Genomic DNA, 20,427 nt, shown 5'->3' with positions numbered 1-20,427 from the left:
ACAAGTACCTGGAGAGCACTTTCCAAAGTGCTGGAGAGGTTGGTGGGCTGGGCCATGCAGTGGGCACAGCTGCTGCCTGTCCAGGTCATGAGCGTCGTCCCTTCATTGTGGGAGCATCTGTGGCCAGCTCCAGTGGGTGATGCCACCCGGTCGTCAAGGTGGGTTGTGGATTTGTACACCCTGGGGATGTGGCATTTCAGAGGGCTAGTGGGACAGCTTGTGACTTCTCTCTAGAGAAAGCAGACTTCTTGTGCCCCTTCTGTCCTTTGGGAATCAACAGGCACGTGGAGAGAGGTGATAGGTGGGATAGTGAGAAGCCAGGAGGTTAAAATCAGCTGATATACTGAATATTTAAATCTCAGTAGGTTTGGAGAGCTAGTACCCAGGGGTATTAAAAGAATCAGCTGAGTCTCTGATCTGATGATCTGAGTATCTGCTGATTTTAAAGGAATGGGGGGAAAAGCAAATATTCTGCCAGTATTTAGAAAGAATCAGGTGGGATAACTAGAGACCAGCAGGTCAGATCAGGTGGGTTTATATGGACCAGGGCAAATTCTCCAGAAGGGCAGCTGGTTGCTTTAAAGTGAAAAGCTTGCTCTTATTGTACAGTGTGGTCTTCATGCAAAATAATATTTGGGTGGGTTTTTTGGTTGTTTTGTTTTGTTTTTCCAGTTAATTTCAAACTTGTTTCTGATTATTTTTTTTTTAACTGAGATATTTGATGGAGAAGGATGAGCGTGTGGTTACAACAGACTTCTGTAAAAGCTTTTTGCTCAACCAGCATGACCTGATTTAAGAAGGTATCTGCAATATGCAGAACTAGAAGCTTCCTCTGGGCCAGGCCAGGAAAGCTCTCTTTCATAGAGGAGTTTGAGATGTGAGCTTTGCTCGGGTTGGGGGTAAAAGTGCCAAGTTTTCTATGAGGTAGTCATGCAGCCTTGCATATATAGTTATACAGAGATCTATCAAAATATAAAATGTATGTATTTATAAATTTATAAAATGTCTATATAATATAAAGTGTCTTTTAAGATAAACCAGCTGATGCTTTTCCCCTCTGATGTTTTTTATAAAATCTGGAAGTCAGAAAAACCACAGGTTTGGTTTGCTGAATATTAAATTTCAGAACATTCCCACCCCCACCTGGCACCTGCTTTTCCATAACAAGGCAGTATTGCAACTTTTCTTAAGTCTGATGGAGACAGGCTGGGAGAATTAGATCTTTTACAGTTTCTGTGCCCTGCTCTGCTTTTTCTCTCTTTTCTTTCCTAGGGAGTTGGCTATGGACAGCACCACACATGCTGGCGGGGATGGAGGGACGGCCACTCTCAGCACTGTGGCACAGGCACCAAAGCATCCTTGCAGCTGCAGGTCACTGAATTCCAATGGTCCATTGAATACCAAGTGTTGAGAACAACCTGACTGCTAGCAAACTTTCTCCTTGAGCCAGGTCCTGGACGTACAGGCAATCATACCATTGCCAAAACCCTGACTGATTTCTCCTCTTCCTTACCACTTGTCTCCACAGCCCCAAGGGCTTTCCAGCAGCCAAAGTGAGCTAGGGAGAACTTTGGCACCAGGGTGCTGTGATTTCCTTGACCACAGTGTCAATTTGCCCAGTGCTGTGTTTCTCTGAGGTCTGTGGAGCAAAAGCAATCATCTCTGCAGTGGGAGGTGCCCTGCAGCAGGTGCCCTCTGCTCTCCAAGGAGCCTGGCACATCCATAATTCATGCCCGTCCTCCCACCAGCTGCTGCTTGTCCTCCCCAGGGCTTTATGGCAATGACTTGCAACACACAGGACCAGCCCGGGGAGCCTGGCTGGAGCAAAACCTCCCACGTGAGCTGCAGCAAAGGAGAAGCCACCGTTCGGCATCCCGGCATCTGCAGCCTGCCCTGAGCCGTGGCAGTAGGAAAGGGGGGTCAGGCAGGTGGGCTGTTACACTCTTGTTTGCAAACTTGGAGTGAGCTCTGTCTCGTGGGGTGTGTTCATCCCTGAAGAGCTAGATGAGCCTGAGGAAAGTGTGAGAAAAGAGTATGAAGAGATTTGGGGATGCTTATGTAGCTCTGGGCTTGGATCCACCCAGGAAAGAGCAGGAAGAGCTGTGGTGCCTCCTGGCAGCAGGGTAAGACTTTTCTGGGTGGTCTTGCTCCAGCTGTACTAGGGAGGTGAAAACCCTACACCTGGCACTCTGCTCAGCCTACACCCTCCTAGCCCTACTGCCTCCGTGGCCCAAGCCTGCTGGTGACTGTTTGGTGCGGTTGTGAGCAGCCAAAACCACGTGACTTACATGTGGATCCAAGAGAACTTATTGTTAGTCAAGTTAATGTTTGAACAGCCCAAGCAAAGGTTTATTTAGGTTCAGTTGTGGTCTGAGTGCCTTGCCGGCACTGATGAGATGCAGCACCTTGCAGGGGGAGATGGAGGTCAGCAGCAAGGAGGGGCTGAGCCTGGGTGAGCCCCATTGCCCTCTCAAGGAATAGCCCCTGGTATCCTCTCACCCCAACAGGGGATGTGGTTGACCTGGGAACAATGGTGAGAGTGTCAGGGCTCTGTTCAAGTCCTGCTGGATTATCACTGGGGAGGGAGCAGATTTAGCACTTTTAATGGCATGTGCACAAGGGAGGAGGAGAGCAAAGGGGATTTACTTTTTTCCTCTGCGTCTTCCTCCCTTGCCTTCATGCCCACCGTTTTCCCAAGCTGCAGCAAATGCCAGCCAGGGCAGGGGTCTGCGAGTCACAGCCTGCAGCAAAAGGAGTTTCCTGGCTTGAGCCAGCTGGGAGAGGTAACGTCTGCTGCTGCCTGCATCCATGCAGCTGAAAGCACTGGTCCCCAGACGGCATCACAGAGGCCAGGAGCAGATGTCTCCCAGGGCCCCAAAGCAGCGGAGAACAAGGTAAATATTTCTATAAAAGCTCAGCCTGGTGTTTGCCCACACCACGTACGTGCACCATCCATTATACATAGGGGCTGGAGCCGTGGGCAGCAGAGCAGAATGCTTTCTGATGGTTCATGCATTAAATAGAGATGAGGGAGGATGTAGGGAGGTGGTGTTCATTCACGCCTGGCCCATGTCCTCTTCGTTGGCTGCAGCTTGATGCCAGAGGTGTGCTGAGCTCCTGTGGCAGGTGAGAGGAGAGCTGTGGACCAGGAGGAGAGAGGAGAGCCGACACCTGGGACGGTGGGTGTGAAGTTAACTAGTGTGTTCCTGGAGAACAGCTGAGGCACCTTTCACTTTGGTTTAAATAATTAAAAAAACAACTTAGACAAAGTAAAAAGACTCTCCTAATATGCGGGCACTTCAGAACATCTGAACGTGCAATGCTTTGTACCCAATACTGAGCTGAGTGGCCAGCCGTGTACACAGCCCTCTGTGGCCGTGATTTTCCTGTATGATGGCATACCAGTCATCTGCCCAAAGACAGACATTTGTGTGTCCTTTTGGTAGGTCCAAAGACTTTCCAAGCCTGACTGCTGATACAAAGAATGATGGAGCACATCAGCCATCATCCTGGAAGGAATGACCAGCTCACGGCTAGGAGGTACTTTTGAATAATGGGATTGTTGTTGTTGTTGTTATTGTTGTTGTCATTGCTGCTGTATTATTATTATATTACCATCATCATTATTATTATTTTCTGGACCTAGGAAAGTTAGATTTGGATGGGCTGAAACTTTCCATGTTTGATATATGCGTGCGCCACAAAAAATAATCTTAACTCTAATATGAAATCTTTCTAAAGGAAATGTTTTCAGCTCCTCTGTTTAATTATTTCTTGCTGAAACTTACTTCAATTTACTTAATGGGGTTTAGAAAGCTGAAGTCAAAACTCACCACTCTGTTTAACCTACAGTGAAACATTCTTTTCGACCCAGAGCATATTAGCTCTCATTTTATATTTCTTACCTTCTGCAAAGTTTGAAGGGACTTTAATTTTAGGTGGGCAGGAGGAACACCTACATGGGAGCGATTTAAATCACCAGAGGTGCCTGGGGACCAGCAACAGTGTGTCCAAGACAGGCAAGGACCCGACCTGCTGACATACCTGTAATGAAAGATGGCAACAGGGTGAAGTCATCCTCTCCTGTGCCAGTCTTGCTCACCAGTGCAACACCAGTAGACTGGGGAGGCCAAGAAGGAGCACCTATCCTTCTCCAGCACTGATTCATGGAGGAGCACTGTCATTGCTCTTGCTTGGCTAATGTGCAGCTGTGATGGGATGGTTCCTCAGGAGCGTAAGCTTTGGCATCTGCAGACTCACCCCTTTTCCTGAGGGAGGTGAGGGGGGCTGCATTACTTTGTTCATTTGGACACACCCCCCCAGCATCACTGTGGCTGTGTCTGTTGGATCTCTTCTCCTGAGACTTTGCTGTTTCCGGAATGAACAGAATTAGCTTTATGCTAAACTCTAGCTAGCATCTGCTGATGTTGGAGTCACCAATGCCTGATTACTTTAACACTGTTTGTTGGCTACAACCGTGTGTTACTGTTCTCACCCCTTCTCCTGACATGCGGGCAGTCTGTTGTTGTTCTGCAACTGTGAGAAGCTCCTGCTTTTGCTAACAGATGTACTGCTGTTGTTACGTTGCTGATGTCTCCCACATGTCTTTCCACTGAGCAGAGAGGTGTTCCAGGGCTGTTTGGTGTCATGGTGTCCCATGTTTGCTTTGAATCCCGTCCCTGCCCCCCCCTCCACCAAATCATTAATTCCCTTCTTCCTGGCCAGCTGTTAGCAGTGGTTGCTAAACCCTCAAACACATCTGAGAGGATTTCCAAACTGAACAGGTGGATCAAGTGTCATGTCTACCTTGCACAGTCCTCTGCATTGATGCTGGGCTCCAGCCCCAGCTGTTCCAGATATCTCTAGTGGTTTTGGCTCTCCGGGGGAGGAAACGGCTCTTGCAAACTTGCCCAAGAACAGTTTGTGTCTCTGTGCTTGCTGCCTTTTCACAGGACGGTTCACGCCAGAAAAACCCTTGGCTTGAGTATGAAATAGCATTAGTTTTATAATTCCCAGCCCAATCTGATGGTGGCCTGGCCACACACGGGAAAGGGAATTGCAGCTCTAGAGGGAGAAGAGAATCCATTTGCACATTGGCCCTCTGCAAAATCAATAGCTGGTATTACTTTGCAGAAAGCAGAGCCCAGCATTAAAGGATCTAGCAAACAAACAATGCGACATCTGCACACAAAGTGGAGGAGCTCAGAGGTGGAATGAGCTCTACATCAACCCTAGGGACAGAAGTGACACCAAACCTGTCATCTCTGCTTCTGGTGAGGCTGTCGCAGTGTGTAGTGTCTTTGGAAGATCCTTGCTTTTGCTCAGATCTTGTTGCCTTCCTGTGGGTAGAGTTATTTGAGCTAATTTGTGGAGCATAACAGACACATTGGGCTGGACTCTTCTGAGGTGCACTCTGAGTTACAGTGATCCCATGTGGTTCAGTTTACCCCCAAAGGGAGATCAGCAGCATTTTGCTGGGTCAGCTTTACCCCTGAATAGCAGCCTGTACAAGCTTCTCTCCCACACGTGGAGAAGGAGGAGATTTTATGGGTTTGACCCCGGGGATTTACAGATTTGATCCTGCCCTTCAAGTACTTGCCTGCAGTTAATTTCAAAGTTGTTTTCCCAAGGTGTTCATATGCCTGCTAGCAGTTGACTCAGGAATCTTTTTCCCAGTGCAGGCAGGAAAGGAGCACTCCTGGGAGTCTGGTGGGACATTGGATGGTGCAGCCTCTGGCAGCCAGAGAGCCTGGCAGGGAGAGGGGCCCTCCGGAGCATCCCCCCATGGGACATGGCACCTGAGGGAGAGCAGGAGGAGACTCAGGAAAAGCTCAGCCCTCTCTTTCTGCTCTGCAGGAATAAAGTTCCTGCAGTGAAGGAGGCTTTGAAGAAAGGTGGAAGGGAAGCCAGGCAAGACTGTGGCAAGCTCAGAGAAGAACAGGCCAAGCATTATACGTGTTGGCTGTGCCCCTGTGGAGGTAATCTCATAGTTATTTTAGACTCCAGCTGGGAAGCAGCCCTGATCCCAGCTTTTGTAATATCCTGCCAAGCCCATGCTCCAAATCTGCTTTCGCTGGCTCTGAGCAAGGCAGACTGCATGGTGAGAAGCTGCCAGCATCAATCGAGGTGAAAGACCTTTGCACTGCTCCATGCTGCTAGGTGTGCATTTGTGCTTTGCTGCCCATCTCAGAGCTCCTGGGAAAAGGCTGTGAGACCTTGGTCTTTTTTTTTTTTCTATTATATGCAGATTCAAACACAAAAACAGAGCAGTTGGATCCATGCCTCCTGATGCTGAGGAGTTCCTTACTCCCCAAAACTGTCCTGCACCAACATGGGAGCACTCTCTCATGCAAGATGCTTCTTAGCAAGATTGTCAGCAAAACAGACAACATTTTAGGGCTTTCTTGTGCTAATAATAGATGTGTTGGAGCTGGTTCACTTTCTAAATCTGTGCAAACACAAGCAAAATCTAGACCCCTTGTCTCTAAGCGTTTCATTGAGTTCCTTAGCACACAAGCTCTTCAGAGGGGTCTGGCATCACTAAAGAAATGCAGACTGGATGGCATTTGGGCACCTTCTGCTTGTTTTTGGTCTGTGTCCTGGAAGTATGAGAAAGGTGCAAAGAAGCTCAAATCTGAGCTCCTCCCTGCTCATCAGCAGTGATGGCTGCTCCTTCAGCAGTATTTCTGTACCATCGTTAGGTCTGGAGTGCATTACAAGCTTGTGATGGGATTTCAGTTGCGTATTGTATCTCCTGGGTACATTGGCTACTTGTTTGAAGCATGCTTTGGGGTGTATTCAACCTCACCAGTTTCCTCAGTGATGTTCCTCAAGCAGCAAGACCAGGATGAATCAACTGCAACAGCTGCTGGTCTTCAGATGCCACAAGGATTTGAATCATTGCTGTTTCAACTAGGTCATGCTTTGATTTGGTGGGTTCTCAGAGCTGGATCAAGAAACACTTCTTTGAGTTTGGTTTTCTTTGTTTTCAGGATGAAAAAGCAAAACTCATTTGATTTGGGGGGAAAGGGAGGACAGAAAGAATTTGGTTTATAGCTAGCTTTGCCTTCCTAACCAAGTTCTTTAAGCAAGATAATTCTCTACATCTCTTGAAATACATTAAGTGTGGCTCCAGGGGCCATTGTGGAGACCCAGCACTATAAAAATGCAGATTTCATGGAAAGCCTTATGCACTGTGACAGTTTAAAGTACCCCCAAAGGGTGTTCACTCAGGCAGAAGCACACTTTATTTGAAGCATATTATGAATGAGACAGGAGAACAATTTGTTTGCTGGAGATGGGCAGCAGATCAATTAAGCAGAGCAGAGGGCACAGAGCAAGTCAATTTGCAAAGGGCAAAACAGAGAGGAGGTGGCTACACCCTGTCTGGCTTCCAGGGTGTCCTTCTCCTCTCTGCTGAGATGAGGTTGAAGAGTCAGGCTTCAGGATCCCAAGAGTCTGTGGCTTGTGGCGTGCTTGGATGCATGTAGAGACTCACCTGCCCTGAGGAAGAGGTGCATGGTTGTGTGATGAGGTGACCAAGCAGTGGGCACCCTTCCAGGGGCATTGGAGCATCCCCTTGGCTCTGCTCTTCCTCCTGATTATCCTGATCATTTGGGCTGGGGGGGCATTTCTCGATGTGTTTTGACAGTTGCTGTGCTGTGAGTCAGCTGCTACAGTCCACAACCTGCTTTCCAGGTGGTAACAGCTCACTTACATGCAGATAATGGTATGCCCTAAATACTGGGAAACCAAACTCTATTAATCTATGGGAAAGGAAAAAGGGGGGGGGGGGGGCGGGCAGCAGAGGCTGACTGCATGGGATTTTAATTTATCTTCTTTTTGAGGGCAACTGACTTCCCTTTGCTAAGGTAGAAGGCAAAGTGCTCAGAACTACAAAACTGGATGCCAAGACCAGATTTTTTTTAAATAGGAAAAGGAAACATCAGAAATTCTCCATCTGAAAAATAAATGATTTTTTTTTTTCAGAGCTTAGCTGAAAGTGGCTAGGAAAAAAAGCAAGACGATGGTCTTTCTGTCCAGCTGTTTAAAACTCATTGGGTGTGTATGTTTTTCTGCTGGCTTTCTATGTGGAAGGAATGGGATCTGCGTGAGTTAACATCAGTATGACCTCAAGGACCAAAAGCATCCTTCTGAATTTCAAGAAACAATGAATCTAGCTGAGTGCTCATAAGTTAATCAGAATACAGAATAGATGGAAAACCATTTCACTGTCCAGTGAATGTTGTGTGATGTAGAATGGACTAGGAGCTCTTCATGTATGGGCAACATGAACATCACTGCTCAGTCAGGAACAGATGACCCAAGATGACCGAAGGGATATTCCATACTATATGATGTCATGCTCAGCAATAAAAGCTCAGGGAAAGGAGGAGGAAGGGAGGACATTTGTGGTTGTGGTATTTGTCTTCCCAAGCAACTGTTATGCTAAGGCCCTTCTTTCTAGGCAGTGGCTGGGTATCTGCCTGCCAATGGGAAGTACAGATTGAATTGCTCTTATCACTTTGCTTATGCATACAGCTTTTGGTTTTGCTGCCAAGCTTTTATTACCCAACCCACAAGTCTCCTCACCTTCCTTCTATTTTCCTCCTATCCTGCAAAGAGGGAAGTGAGCAAAAGGCTGGGTAAGTGTTTGGCTGCTGGCAGGGGTCAACCCACCACACCTAGGTTCTCCACTTGGTTTGATGTTCTGGTGTTGTCTCCCATGGAGGGATTATATGACTAAGTGTCCCTAGAAATATAGTATCCACTGCTAAGCCTGTTGCTTTCCACAAGTGAAATGCATGCTGGCTTGAGAGATGCTTCATGTGTGTTGAGGATGTCATGTCATTAGGAACCATAGAATTACCACAATTCTATGAACCAGGAAAAATGTGGGCTTTCAAACAGTCCTGCTTTGTGTCACTGAGTCTGTGAGCCAGAAGAGCTGCCTTGGCTCTTATGAGCCACTCCAAGGATCTGCTTCCTGGGATCTGAGCTGACAGTCTGCCTGGAGGAGCCCAGCCTACAAGGGATCTGCTTGGGCAATGCAGGGTTTGCTCTCCATCCCGATGTTATTTCCCCTCTCCTTAAGGGAAGGACTTGCTTTGGTGCTAAGGATTCTTCCAGGACAGACTCAGAGCGATACGCATGGCATAGGCTGATGAAGGTATCTTTTCCCATGCTTAATTACAGCTGAGTTCTTCTGCTGTCTGGTTAAAAACAGCATAGGGCAAGGCCTGGTGCTGTTGCTTGTCAAGTGCTTGTGCAGTTGCTAAAACTGGCCCCTTATTAGCTGCTGTGTCCTAGCCTTGGTGTATTGCATTATGCAAGATCAGCCCCGTGGTGAGCCCAGAGCTGTATGAATGCAGCATACTGCCATCCCGTGTCATTCGGTGCAGTCTCTGTAATAAGTACAGCCGTTCTGCTGCTCCGTATCTTCAAGGACCCATCTGGGGGGGAACTGAAGGCTTCATTCAACATGAAAAAGGGTCCTCAGTTTCCTCCCGTGGCACCAGCCTCTAAAAAGAAACTGCTCACAATTTTGAGAAAGCCCGCGGGGCTCTCTTGAAAGGACAGCTATTCCTACTCCATGAGAGTGCAAGTCCCTCCGCTGATGTGATAACATAGCCATCATCTTATGCTTTTGTCTATATTTGGTTTGGCTACACTGAAATTTCAGTCCCTTAAATTCCTGCCGTCACCCCCAGTGAGTGAGCACCCCCAGCCTCAGTGACTGGTTTTGAGCTGGCAGCTGGAGGGGCTTTAACCTTTGGTCTCCTGATCTGCACCAGGATCTCTGTGGACAACACTTCCAATATTTTCAACCATCTACTTAATATGTACCCCCCAAACACTCTGCTGAGTCAGCCAAAAACTCCTTCAGAAGCAATGAGAGAGAAACCTGCTTATAACCTTCTGGGGTCCTTGGCTTTTCCCACAGGCTTCCCTTCCGTACAGGGACGTCATCGAAAGCAGCAGTCTTTCAATTGACTGTCAAAAAGACAAGGCTTCAGCTCAGTCCTGAAATGCGAAGAGCACAGCAGCTCTAGCAACAGCCTTTCCTCTGTGCAAGTAAACTAGCTATCACTTAACGAGCTACAGCATTTAATGAACTGTGACATGGGCAAGTCTTTTTGTCTATACTAAACCCTGGGCAAACAGCTGCCAGAGGCAATTACAAACTCTGGTTTTTATGAATAACCTTGTCAGCAGGCTGGTTGTTCTGCTTGCTTGGGTTTTATTGCAGTCTGTCCTGAAACACAGTGACGTTGATGGCAGCAATGCCAGACGTTGCCCTCCGAGGTGGGGGAGATGGAAAGGGAGCCTGAGCCTGCTGCCAGGCACTGCAGAGCAGGCAGGCCAGCGCAGGGTGCCTTGGGCCATCACAGTCCCCACCTGGCCAGGTACATGGGGACACCACGGGGAGCCTCCTCGTTTAGTTGTGCTGTGTGTTGCTCTAGCCTCGAACCTGTCTGCATGGTGCCTCTGGCCTCACTTCTACCCAAGCACCACAACCAGGGGATGGGGGGCTGTCCCGCAGCCATGAACCACCTCACGGCCAGCCCCTCCCTGGTCTCAGAGGGATTTTATCCTCTTAAGGAGTGTGATGAGGTGGTGCTGCAGGACATGAGATTCATCCTCTGCCTGCTGACAGCAGAGCCATACTCCAGCAGAGTGTGGAGGGAAGGGAGAGAAACCCACACAGCGTAGAAAAGGGAGAGGTGGCTGTGGCATGACAGACCCCATCAGTAAAATGCATTCAGCAAATATCCTAATGAAACAGATTGTTTCATTACAAAACATCTAGCTGAAAAAAGCTCTGCACCCAGAGCAGAGCCAAATGGACTCGACCTTCTGATAATTTTACAGCAGGCTAGGTGTGACTGTGGCTTCTATCAAGCATCTCTTTATTTTCTCTCCTCCCATTGTCTAACCCATTGGGAAAGAGCACGTCTGATGGCCCTGAAATGAGCAGTTCTCTCAGAGATTTCAGGCCGTGTTGCTTCCTTGCTAACCTTCTTTACTTGCTTCCAGGCAGCACAGTGCTAAGTTAAACTCAGCAGCTCTCCAAATACAAGTAATTTGATGACAAATGTATGAATACAGAGGATTATTTGCCCTACAGACTGTATCCCTTGGAGGTCCTTGGAAGCAGGACATGCACTGACAAACCAGTTATCTTCTCGGACATCAGCCACATCCAGTGCACACATGGAAACCAGGTTGAGCTGCTTGCATTTTATACACCAAAGATGAGCATGCAGGATCTGCCTGCAGGCAGGCCCCTAGCTCTGTCAGACAGACCACAGACTATTCAGATGTCAGCTGGCACGAAGAACAAGACAGTCACAAAGCTTATCCATGCAGGTTCAAAGGTCAGGGCTGCATCTTGGTAACCTCCTACAGGAACACGGCAGAGAGCTCCCAGGTGCCAACACAGCAAGACCTTTGCTGTTAGACAGTCATTGAAGTGTCCCCTGCGGTGCACCGGTGCTGACTCGCCTATTAACAAGCAAGCACTGAATCAAACACTTAAAATTTTCTTTGTTTCTTCAAACCTAATGAAAAGTTAGGCTTCACCATAGCTGAACGTGCTCTGTTGTGACTTTCTGAACCTTTTGCTCCCATTTGACCTGATATTGATATAATTGTGTGGCTGTGGTACTTCAAGATCTGCTTGGATTTTATGGGAATTAAGCATTTTGGTGCTTTTGAACTGTAGTCTGGGGGAAAGCTTGTTCTGGGGATGGCAGGTACATATTTTCTCTCCCTTTGCCATATCTGTTTAGCAGGGAAAATTCTGATTTGCAACCAACACTTTGTGTCTGTGCTTGGAAGAGATCTATACACAGGACTGGCAGGGCTAGCCAACATTTTCCTTTAAAAAAACCTTCAGATAGGAAGCTGGGTTTCAAATGCAATAAATGTCAATGAAGAGCTTCTTGTTTCCAGGGTAAATGCTGACATTTTTGCCAAAAGTCAACATTTAAAACATGTTTTGTTTTTCAAAGGAAGCTGTTTTGGCTTTCTATCTAGAATTTTAAATTAATTTATGATCTCTTCTAGATCCTGTCCTCTACTCATTATATTCTTGCAAGCTACAGGCAAAGCTCTTTATGGGTTTTTATCCTTTGTTTCTGCAGAAGTGTTTCTCCCACCTCTGGGAAAGGTCCCAATGCTCTTTCTGTGTTTCCTAGAGTCTTTCTTTAATAGATGTGTTTGAAATCCCGAGTAATGAGCCTTTTTGCATTAGTAGTTAGAACTGAGTCCAAGTGATTTAAAACAAAAATTGCCGTGCTTCTCTGCCTTTCTGGAGTTGGGGTATCACTGCAGGAAGGCCGTTTCCAGGTATACATGTTTCTGGAGGTATACATGTTTCTGGAGGTATACATGGAAGCATAAGGCATGGTGTACCTGTGCCCAGTGGTATACATGTTTCTGGAGTTATACACAGAAGCATAAGGCATAAGTGGTATACATACGTTTCCAGGTATACTTGTTTCTGGAGGTATACATGGAAGCATAAGGCATGGTGCCCCTGTGCCCAGTAGGTTAATGAAATCTCTCATAGTCTATGAAATTTAGGCAAGGGTCTAAGAGAGCAACACAAGGGTTTGATACTGGTGGTTTGCTTTTTTCCCATGAGCTTTTGCCCTGAGGCAAAGCTCTTTCAGGCCCAAAACCTGACATCTCCCTGGGACTGTAGTCAAATCTCCAGGGTTAGATGCCAGACATATGGCTTGGCCGGAAAATCTCAGCAAAGGCCTTTACTGCCTGGGGTTCTTAATTGATTCGGTAGCACCTACCCCTCTGGAGCCATCTGTTTGGAAGTAGCCACCTTCTCCCTGATGTTGCTCTCGAAGAGCCTTGAATCTTTTGGCAGACTCATGAATAAAACATTGCTGCTTCATGAAGCATAGGAGCTATTCTTCAAAGGCCCCGTACGGGGAAATTGGATGCATATGGCTTTGCCGGATCTTTAAGATCACAGCCAGAAGGGGCACCTCTAAGCATCACAAGTGTGAACACTGTAGCCCAGTGCTGGTTATGGGGACGCTAGATGCAGGACCTGGGAGAAATGAAACTAGATGGATCAATGTGTGTTGGCCGGCATGTGCCATTGCAGGTCAAACATAGCAACTGTGAATTGCTGCAGTGCAATCCAGTGTAACAAGGGCCCCCGCATGCAGGCAGAGGCCATAACCTAAATTACAGGCAGAGCTGAACTCCAGATTCAGCAAAAGAAAAAGACAGGGACAAGGAGAGGACAAAGGCTCTTCCTGTGCTTCCCAGAGGAACATCATGGAGAGGAGAAGCAGTGAGGGTTAGGGAAAGCCTAGGTATCTGGATAAACTGCTGCAGCCATGTGGCTGAGCTGGAGATTGGCACTCCTACCGCCTAGCTCAGGCACTGAAGATCCAGGGCTAAGCTTCAATAGCTGGGGCTGTGAGTGGAGGCCCCACTGGAGGGGCTGGTCAGGGCCATCAAGGCTTATTAGTGCCCTCAGGGTCCTGACAGTTATGATGAGAGACTCCTCACCTGTCTCACTCCTGCTGTCTTGGGGTTAGCTGCCCTCTGATTCTGGTAGTTTTAGGTGAGGAGGGAGGATTGTGAGTGTGAATAGAGATATCGACTGATCTGATTTGCAGGGGACAGGGAGGAGCCTGCAAGTTTTAGCTGTTCAACCAACCCAAGCTGTTTCACTGAAATTGTTTCTGGTTTTGCAAAACTGGGTGCTTTAAAAACTTTCTGAGTTGGCCAGCCAAGACCAGAGCCAACCAGAACCATCAGTTACTTTGGAAAGCTGGCACCATAGTACCTTGGAAAATCCTGCACTCACCTGGCTGTGTGCAGGTCATAGCAAGAACAGCGCTGTGAGTCACACAGACAGTAAATGCAGTAAAAGATGTTCCCTTGTACTGCTCTTAATGCACGGTCCTATATGCTCATGCAGGTTTCCTCAGTTATTCTTGCTTGCCTTTATTACTGTTGCTATTAATTATTGAAAAAAGGAAGAGCCTGATTACATCAGGGCAAAGAGGTGAAGGAGAGCTCCAAGATACACACAGTCCTTCTCCCTTCTGTTTAAGGCTGACTTCAAAGAGAAGGTGGCCTTTCTCCAGCTCCAGTGTTCTCCTTACAGCCATGGCTGAGGAGCACCTTAAGAAGTGAACATGAGAGAAAACAGCACGTTGCCCTCTTGGAAAGAGGGGAATGACGTGAGCCATTCATGGCATCTTCCTCTGATTTGATGTGACAGCAGAGTGCTCTAAACACTGTCTCAGGAAGCCAAGTATAGGCAAAATGTCTGCTTCCATCTCCCCCAGCCCATCCCCTCCAGCTACAGCTGAGGTACGGCTGCAATTCATCAACTGCATTGTGTCTGGGAGAAGGATCTGTTCTCGAAACTGTCTCAGACAGCTGAAATGAACCCTAGTAACAGCTCAAAAAATAAGCAAACACTCACCTCACTCATGGGTCCCTTTTCTGACTGCTCAGTTCAGCAGAAGGAGCATCCCATGACTGCCTAAGCAGCCGCATCAGGAAGGGCATGAGGCCTTCCACAGAAGCTGGTATGGCCTCCTTGAGACAAGTCACGGGTTGTGATAACCATGAATACATTGTCTGTAACACAGACAAGGAACGTGTGTCCAAATGAACAAGTGCCCAGATGCTCATCTGACACCTTTTGTCTCAGGTGTACTAAAATCAGTAGATATGGTGGAGAATGTGTCCTCACAGAAGGAGATTTGCCACTCCACTGATTATTGAGACTGTGCTACCCAGCCTCTGCCCCAAAGACCTGTAGCCTTGGGTGACTTCTCTGTAAGTGGGCAGCCAAAGTCAAAGTGCATTGATGTCTGGCTCTTGCAGGTGGCTGTTGTGAGGAGGAGCTGGAGGAATCGGTGGCACTAGTTGGTATCTGTCAGAATGTAGAAGCTGTTGGTCTTCCCTGGAATGATTTTTCACGGAAGTGATTACCTGCAGCACAAAAATATTGTGAGCTGCTGAGTTTCACAAGTCAATTAAACTTGTACAGAGATACTTTCAAGTTTCCTTGTGTTCTTTTGGCTTTTTTCTTGCATTGTGGAAAAAAATAAGTCCAGTCTTTGGTGTTCAACACTGGTTGCTGTGTATTCAGCTGCTGCTAGCAGTTGATATCCAAACAAAACTAGATGCCTGCTGTGCAAAGAAATGTACAGCCATGAAGAGGAAGCTTCCCTGGTGAATAAGAAAGGAGACATTTCAGGGAGTGCAGAGGATGGGGATAACTCTGGGATGAGAACCTGTTCTGTGTCTCTGATTATGATGCCACCACCCTGAAGGTAAGAGAAGTGCTGGAAGCAGATGTGTTCTGCTAGTTTCTGCTGCCAGATGGACACTGGGCAGACTTGTTTCCATCTGTCCAGAAGACTTGGTCCAGGAATAATGGATGGCCATACATTGGCAAGGAATGGGCTCCAGCAAGACCAGAGTAGGATCCTCTAGCAGCAAAGTCTGAGTTTGTGAAATGGGCCATCTTTTCAGCAGATACCAAATTCGGCACATGCACACACAGTTCTGATACTCTCTTAGTTATCTTTGATAGGTTTGTGAGCTCCCCCATGTTGCTGTCAGAGGCTTTGGCTCTAGAGCACAGCAATGTGATCCATCTTCTCAAGCAGATCAAAGCAATGTGCTTACTTCCCTCCATCACTGAATCTCATCCACATAAGTCCCTGCTTTTCTTCAGTGTCTGCTGCTCTTTCAGATTCCCCACCAGCCTCTGCTTGTCGGTAAGAACAAGGTCCAGCGTAGCACCTCTCCTCATTGGCTCCTCTATCACTTGGAGAAGGAAGTTACCGTCAACACATTCCAGAAACCTCCTGGATTGCTTACACCCTGCTGTGTTGTCCTTCCAACAGATATCAGGGTGATTGAAGCCCCCCATGAGGGCCAGGGTTTGTGAATGTGAGGCTGCTCCTATCTAGCTACAGAGGGCCTCACCCACTCAGTCTGCCTACTCTGGCAGCCTGTAGCAGACCCCCACTACAACATCGCCTGTCCTTGCCCTCCCTTTAATCCTGACCCATAAGCTCTCAGTTAGTGCCTCATCCATGCCAGAGCAGAGTTCCATGCACTCCAGTTAGTCACTGACATAGAGGGTAGCATCCCCTCTCATCTCTCCTGCCCGTCCTTCCTAAACAGCCTACATCCCTTCATTCCAACACTCCAGTCATAGAATTCATCCCACCATGTCTCCGTGATGCCAATAAGATTGTAGTCCTGCAGGTGTGCACATCTCTAACTCCTCTTGTTTATTCCCCATGCTACACACATTGCATAGAGGCATTTAAGTTGGGCCCCTAATGAAGCTGACTTACTGGCTGGAGTGGCTGGAATTCCCTTGTGCTGGTTTTCAGGTCTCTCCTCTTGACCTGTGAGCCCTTTTTGGGGCCTGGGCACCTATTGCTGGCACTAGCATCAAACTGGTAGGAGTGGGATGGATTGAGGTTCTCCTTCTCCAACAACCTTAGTTTAAAGCTTTCTTCATCAGCCTATGACCAAAGATGCTCTTCCCTTTCTGAGGTACAGCAGATACACTTCAAGGCTCAGGTCCCATCACAGTCTCTAACAATGGCACAGATGCAGCTGGCTTGAGGCACTTGACTGTGGAAGGTGAGTCTGACCTCAAGCACTGTAATTAAAGGCAGACAAGATGATGGGCTGCACCTGAAGCTGCTAAGTGTTGCTGTGAGGCTGGGAAGACAATATAAAGCTCTTATGGCCACTTTTCTCCAGGCCTTCTGCTAAACCATGTGTGTTTATGCTCCCAGTATTCCTGCTGTTGGCTTTGTTACCAGTACTGATGTCTTGCTGAAGCAGTACGGGCTTTCTGGGTTGTGCTTTTATTGTGCTACAAATGAGGTGACTTTGACTTCATATATTTTGTCTCCTTGTCTCTTTGGGCTGTAGGATGAGAATCCTGTGGGGGAAATTGCAGTCTAACCCATTGGGGCAAAGGGGGAAACTCTGCAGAATAAAGAAATGGGGGCTCAAGAAAGGATCAGACAGAGAATCCAGGTAAAGAACGTGGCTGGAGCCATCCTCCAAGCAATGCATGCCTATAGTTCAAACATCTTCTGTATGAACATGATCTCTCTATCCATAAATGTATGCTCATGGCAACCTCCTCTCCAGGAACAGACTCCAGCTTTTAAGTCTTATTAAAATTAACAACAGCTATTGCTATATGTCAGGTTCAGTATTGAACAAAGGGGAAAAAAAAAAAAAAGATCCTGAACATTGGGGTTTTTTTTTCTTCTTTTTAAAACATGAAGATAAATACCAGTCCTCCTGAGTCAGGTGAGCCATAGAAAGTAAATACAGATGAGATTAAGGCCTTTTATTCTGGAAGGGTTGCATACAGACTGCTGGCACTGAGGCGGCAGTGGAAGCTCTCCAGCTATATTCACTGACCGGTTCTTGTTATTGCTCTTTATATCTCTTTCAGCTTAGAGAGTATCAACCAAGGAAGGAAGCATCAACAAAGCACACTGAATATTTGTCAGCTTAGCTGAGACCCTGCACCTTGGAAGCTGTGAACTGAAGCACGGAAGTGAAAGGCACATGCAGTTTTGATTTTTGGAGGAAAAGCCTATGAGATTTCGGTGCTTTGATCCTCTCTGTCCTGAGGAAGACATGAGAATCACAGCTCCAGGGAGTTCTTACCAAAAATGAGCTTGTGGATTAGTGACATTAAAAGCAAGCAAATCAGCCTGCTTTGGTGGCAGTGGTGGAATGGGCACTTCACCTGCCTCAGTGCTGGCCTCAGGTGATCACAGATGACGCTGCATATGCAGCTTGCTGTCAGCCCTGGGGCAGCCTGCTATCAATTTAATCACACAGTATAGGATGCCAGGAACAGCTCCAAAGAAAACCACCCATTTTACAGATTGGGTTTGCTTTCAGACTAGTTGGCCATCCTCTGTATCCTCTTCAGTACTGGCTCCTGTTTGTGTAAACATGGCTGCCTGTGTGTGGATCCCTGACAAACTTGCCCTCGGCAATGTCCACACTCTCCCAGCCAGGAACCACCATTTATTTCTTCCTGCGTGTTGCTGGCTGGGCTGTTAAGGGGTCTGAAGAACCTTTTTATCTGCTCCTGAGGAGCTTCTTCAGTGCTGTGCTGCTGCAGGGCAGGGGGACATGCTGAGGGGACAGGCAGTGGGAGGCCATGAGTTGATGAGGTGATGAGTAGACCCTGAGGGGACACAGTGTTGGGAAGCCATGGGGGGTGAGTGGCAGGAGGCCATGAGGGGATGAGTAGGCCCTGAGGGGACACAGTGTTGGGAAGCCATGAGGGGACAGGTGGCAGGAGGCCATGAGGGGATGGGGCAGTGGAATGTCTTCAGGTGTGTCAGGGCAGTGGAAGGCTGAGGTGGTGGGAAGGCCCTGAAGTGGTGGAGTGGCAGGAGGTGCAGAGGGAACAAGGTGGTCAGAGGGGCCCTGAGGCGCTGGGGTGGCAGAGGCCGTAAGGAGCCCAGACACAGCCACCTCACTCCTTGCCACCCTGCTTCCATGGTGCTTCCCTGAGGCATTGCCCGCCCTTGTGGCAGGAGCCGTGGAGGCAGGACAGCAGGGATACCAGCACCATGCCTAGGCTGGCCTGGCTTGGCCAGGAGGAGGAGAAGGGGGTCCACCATGGCAGGCTGGCTGGGTGCTGCTGGTGAGGAGCAGCAGGCTGAGGTGAGGCTGGTAGCCATCCTGGGCCCCCGGGGTTGCACAGGCCATGGCACTGTGGCCAAGACCCTGCTCTGAGCCAACAGAGCTGGCATGACTGTATGGAAGGTGGTGATCTCTGAGCACGGGACTGTGGAGAAGGTGCTGCCTTCTGTGTGTCTTTGTGGAAACAAAACAGTGGAAAATCCAGGTCCTGATGCAACTGGGACCCTCTAGGAGACAGTGATCAGCCATACCTGCTTTCCAGCACCAGTGCCAGCCATACTCTCACCCTGTGGCCTGGCCTGCAGGCTGCAAGAGGAAATCTTTTTTCCTCTTTCATTTTTGGAGGAAAAGCCTATGGGATTTGGGTGCTTTGATCCTCCTCTTCTTGAGGAAGACATGAGAATTGCAGCTCCAGGGAGTTCTTAACAAAAATGAGCTCGTGGATTAGTGACATTAAAAGCAAGCAAATCAGCCTGCTTTGGTGGCAATGGAGGAATGGGCACTGCTCCCAAAAAGGGAGAAGCTTTTGCCTCCCAGGCATCCTCTGTGCAGTGCTCACATCTCATGGAGCCAGGGTGGATGGGATACAGCCCATAGTGCCAGCCATTTCTGTCCCCATGGCCTCCGGCGCGCAGGCACTGGGGCTGAAGGGGTTGCTGCAAGAGTCTTTTGATGCAAGTGCTGAGGTGAATGAGGGCAGGACGCAGCAAAAGGTCCTCCAGTGGGGTGGGTCCCTGTCCTGAAGGTCCCATCACCTTTGGTGACCCAAGAGGATCTTCTTCCATCTGGCCTGGGTCTCAACACTGCAGAGAAAAGGTGACAGCAATTTTCAGAAATGACCCTCAGGTCAGCTTCGGTCTCCTTTGAGCACCCTGTGCAACTCTTTTTCCCACCTTATAGGATGGGAGCCGCTCTGGTCCCTGCCGTAGGAACATTTATCCCCCCACTCCCCTCCCTGTGTGCTCACACTCCCTCCATGTGGCTTCATCGCCACACCTACCTGACTCATGCACCCACCTCCCAGTGCCCATGGGGTGGCTGCAGGGCGGCATGTGCCAGCCCTGTGAGCTCCAGCACCTGGCAGGATCAAAGAGCTCTGAGCTCCTCGGGCTGTTGCCTTGCCCTGTCCATCCATGGCTGATCCACTCCTCACGGGACTGTGCTCCCCAAAGAAAGGGCAGTGTGTGCCTCTCCTACACACGGACAGCAAGGCGGGATAGCAAAGCATCCCCAGCAGCAGGGCTGGAGCAGGTGGTGCTGGAAGGGGAAGGTGATGCTGGGCAGGGGAGCAGGGCTGCTTGTCTGTCCTTCCTGGACCTTTGTGCCAGGGCATATGGAAGAGCTCAGCCCACACCAGGTAGGTGTCATGTCAGAGATGTTACACAGCCGCAGGAACTCATGTTTGCATGGCACAATGGGGTGCACGTCCTGTCATGAGGGTGTTGGCTCTCAGACTACAGCGCTCCCAGCTGGCCCCTCCTGTCCTGGGGAGCCGGCCTGAGTGACTCCCAAAGCACGGGAGGAGCCCACAGCCTCACTGCTCACCCACCAGGTAATTGCCCTGTGGAGCTGTTTTGTCCCAGGAGGTCTTGAGAAAACACCTTGCCATATTCGGAAGCTGGTAGGACCCAGCCTTGCTGCCCTGCAGCCTGTGTAGTACTGCTGGGAGAGGCAACAGCTCCTGCCAGGCAGGGTGCACCCCCAGGCAGTCATTCC

The 20,427-nt window shown here is 48.7% G+C and overlaps 1 long non-coding RNA gene across 2 annotated transcripts; it reads left to right on the top strand.

The window, feature by feature from the left end:
• Positions 1-721: 721 nt before the first annotated feature.
• LOC129736697 (uncharacterized) lies at positions 722-19,251 on the top strand. Of its 2 annotated transcripts, XR_008733712.1 has the most exons (5): positions 722-2,123; positions 2,699-2,894; positions 3,447-3,540; positions 16,960-17,067; positions 17,498-19,249. It is a non-coding gene; the product is annotated as an uncharacterized LOC129736697 (long non-coding RNA). The 2 variants fall into 2 exon arrangements; XR_008733711.1 differs by having other exon boundaries at positions 722-2,894; positions 17,498-19,251.
• The last annotated feature ends 1,176 nt before the right edge of the window (positions 19,252-20,427 follow it).

The sequence above is a fragment of the Falco cherrug genome, chromosome 8 (genome assembly GCF_023634085.1).
Source record: "Falco cherrug isolate bFalChe1 chromosome 8, bFalChe1.pri, whole genome shotgun sequence".
Taxonomy (NCBI): domain Eukaryota; kingdom Metazoa; phylum Chordata; class Aves; order Falconiformes; family Falconidae; genus Falco; species Falco cherrug.
This window is presented reverse-complemented; position numbering and strand designations above follow the sequence as displayed.